Here is a 3,809-nt window from a genome sequence, read left to right on the forward strand (position 1 = left end):
AATTTTTTTTAAATTTAAAATCCATTGTCAAACGGGAACTAAAAAAGGAATAGAGCAATTACCATGTCAATGTGATGATTAATGAGAGTGCAAGTTGCTTAATTGCTTAATTAAGTACAATGGATTCGTTCTTCCATCATGTACAACCACTTTGATTTTTTTGATTCATGGGAAACTTCTCTATAAAAAAGAGAATATAGGAACCAGAAAAACAATAATTCAAAGTTAAAATGTGACCTTTATGTCAGCCAATTAATTAATCACTTTATTTTCTCTGTCAATTTAATTATTCAATATTTAAAATTCATTAATCTAAAATCGCACCATGTAAAAGCCAATAACGGAAAAGCAGACTCATTATCTTGAATTCATATTTTCTACTAGTCGGTGAAGGGAGTAATTTCACAAATGAACACTCAATTTTACTTATTATATCGAAAGTTACTAACTTATTTTTCGTAACAGAAAATTGCTCAAATTTACCTAACTAAACATCACTAAAAGCCACTTAACCCACCCCCACTCCCCCAAAAAAAAAAATACTAAATTTTACTTAAGCTTCATTGAAACTAGAAAGACCTTAAATAATTTTTTTAATAATGTAAAATAACTTTGTCAAAATATTCTTAAAATATTATCTCCTTTTCTTTCTTTCTTTATATTGGCTTTTTGGGATATAGAAAAAAATTAAGTAACGTTTTAATTACAAAAAAACAATAAATATGATAAAAAAAAAAAAACAATTGCAATTAAGGAAATGAGAGGAAGAAGGCTACTTGGCAACCAAGAGTAATTAGGTGATGCAGATGGCCAATATAAAGAAAGGTCGTATTAAAATATGGAATTATTATGTTGCAGCCAATTAGGGGCGGATTAAGAATATCGGGTAGGTTTTCGATAATTCAAAAACTTTTACACAAATATTATATTTACATTGCAAAATTTATTAAATATATGATAAAATATTTATTAAGAACTCAGTAACAAAGAATACTTTTAGTCCACAAACTTTCTTAAATTTCACTTCCACACTTGAATAAAGACGACTCTCCAATGGTTCCATTCCTTTTTACTGTATTTTTGATGGGGGGTTTGATTCAGTGGCGAATCTAGGATTTCTAGAATATGGATGCACACGAAAAAAAGAAGGAAAAATTGTATTTTATGGGAATTGATCCAAGTGCACCATTTAGTCTTCTTGTAGCATGAGTGTCAACAAATAATATTCTATCAATTTTAGAAAATGTATACATAAAATACCTAATTTTATGGAAAAATCATTAGTTAACAAATCACGTGCGACAATTTCTACCTATAAATTCGCCCTTGGTTTGATTCCTCCTCATACTATTATAATAAAGTTTTTTTTTTTTTTTCAAAATTATTAGAAACCTATGAACTTAAAAGTTTAAATTTTGAATTCATTTTTGTGGTGGATATCTGAGTTACCTTTCTAGTTTATTTATTTATTTATCTCTTTGTTTTCCTCATAAACATTTGTTTGGATCTTCTTCCTTTTGCGATTAAGACTGATTACCAAGAATACTTTTAATTTTTGATAAAAAAAATTCAATTGGATGGTAATATTGGCTTTCAATGATGATAATGATCAATTCCTTTCTACTTTATGTCAATTTCTATTTATGACATTTCATTTAGAACACAATCATTTTATTCCTTAGTATGTTTACCTGTCATTTTGCAGAGTCAAACAACATTCTATGAGGAAAGTGGAGAAAGAACGGATCACCTGTCGATATGTGATTAAAGGAAACTATACCCGAAGAATGAGATACAGAATGACAAGAATAAGGATTTTCATCAACTTTCTATCTCCACCAGTGGAGGGGGGAAGGGGGATAATTAACAGCACAAGTCACTACTTTGGTAGATGAACTTTCATTTGTCTTTTCATTAAAAGATATTTACGAAATGTACTTTTATTCACTTTTATTTGTCACATTTAAATTCGACACATCCATTAATAAAATAATAATTGACATAATTATATATCTTACTACATGATCCCTATTAATTGATGTTTATTATTAGACGTGTTACGAAGTTCCAATATTAGGTGGGAAGCCAAAATTTAATTGGTAAAAGTTGAGGCTTCAAACAAGGGGGCCATGATTTATGGATTAGCCCACTCTTGACGTTCAAGCAAACAAATGAGTTTTGCATATTCTTTTTCCTCTTTTGTATCTCTTAATATTGTTGACACCCAATTTTGGACCTTCACAATATAAATTAATCATCGAGCTTCTTAAAATTTCAAACTATTCGAAATTTTTGACTTTATAAAATTCAAAATGTTTTCAAGATAGTTCTATGTAATTTTGTCACATTTTGGAATTTTTAAATAATATATATATATATATATATATATATGTATATATATATATATATATATATTATAATTAGCATATTCTATAAGTATTCAAAAATCATCTCAAAAAGATTTTGTTTTAATTAAATATTCGGTTAATTAATTTAGTTATTTATATTTTAAAATCATTTGGTTTATAATTAAGTCAATTATTTTATTTTATTTTATTAAGATTAAGAAGCTCGTTAGTTAACTGTATTAATTCGTCTTGTTTAATTGCTAGTTGAACTTATTCTAATCAATATGTTCGACTACATTTAGCTATGATCTAGATTCATATGGCCAAGTTTAATTCTAGCTTATTCAATTTTAAAGGACCAAAATTTTGGGCCATTTCTAATTTCCTGCAGCCCACCAACTGCCAAACCCATTTCCCTTTTTGTATTCCAACTTTTAGCCGACCCAAACCAGGCCTAATTCCCCGACCCGGCCCAATTTCGATCAGTAAAATAAACCCAGCAATTCCTTGCTCCTATTTCACACTAGCAGCAGCAGCAACAGAACCGACAACAACAACAGTACCAAATGACCCCTGCATCCTCTTTCTTCTTCACTAACACGTGAATGCGCCTCAAGTCTAAAAATGTCCACAATAGCTGCACGCAGCAGTCCAAAAGGTCAAAGCGGCAGCAGCTGGAGCGGCGGAATCCACGGGAAAAAGCAAGTCTGCCCTCACCAAATTGCTCCAGTCCTGACAGCCATGTCCAATCGATCTTGTGGCTAAGAGATGGCGCCACGTCGAGTGCAAGGGCGGTGGGTTTGATCGAAACCATCCACGCTGCTACCACGATTCGGATTTCGTGGGATTTGGATGAAATCTCATACCCACAACGGATTTGTCTCGACTATTGGGAGCAAGAACTTTGAATTCGGGGTGAAGGAGAATCCCGATTTTACCCCAAGCTTCTCCGAAAATTCACCCGCCTCTTCCAAATCGTGAGTTCTAATTTCCCATCTATATATAACCCCTCTTTAGTCATTGTTAGGGGGGAGATTTTTCGGGCAAAAATACAAAGAATAGGTTTAAGCGAAAATAGCAGATATACTCGAAATAATTTTTGGGATAGAGAACTGGCTCAGATTTCTGTTTAAGTTCCTTGTTCGTTGTTCGTGTTCGAGTTTCGGCGTGGTAAAGTTGTCGTTCTGCTCGTAGCTGTCCTCAGTTGCTGCTTATAAAAAGGTATACAACTCCCAACTCTCTCATTTATTTAGGTTCCAGTAGATGTCTGAGATTTGGGTTGTGTTATGTATCGGTACGATTCGATTGTTTGTGCATAAATAATGAGAGGTTGATTCCTTTTTTGTTGTTGTTCTCGTTTGTTTCTCGACCTCATTGTTGTTCAAAATGCTTCTTTAATCTTAGTTTTTCTCTTAAATCTGTATCATTGCTTGTTGTTCGACATCATACCCTTCACTCCTT

The sequence above is a fragment of the Solanum verrucosum genome, unplaced genomic scaffold (assembly GCF_900185275.1).
Source record: "Solanum verrucosum unplaced genomic scaffold, falcon-dt-bn FXZP01000049.1, whole genome shotgun sequence".
NCBI lineage: Eukaryota > Viridiplantae > Streptophyta > Magnoliopsida > Solanales > Solanaceae > Solanum > Solanum verrucosum.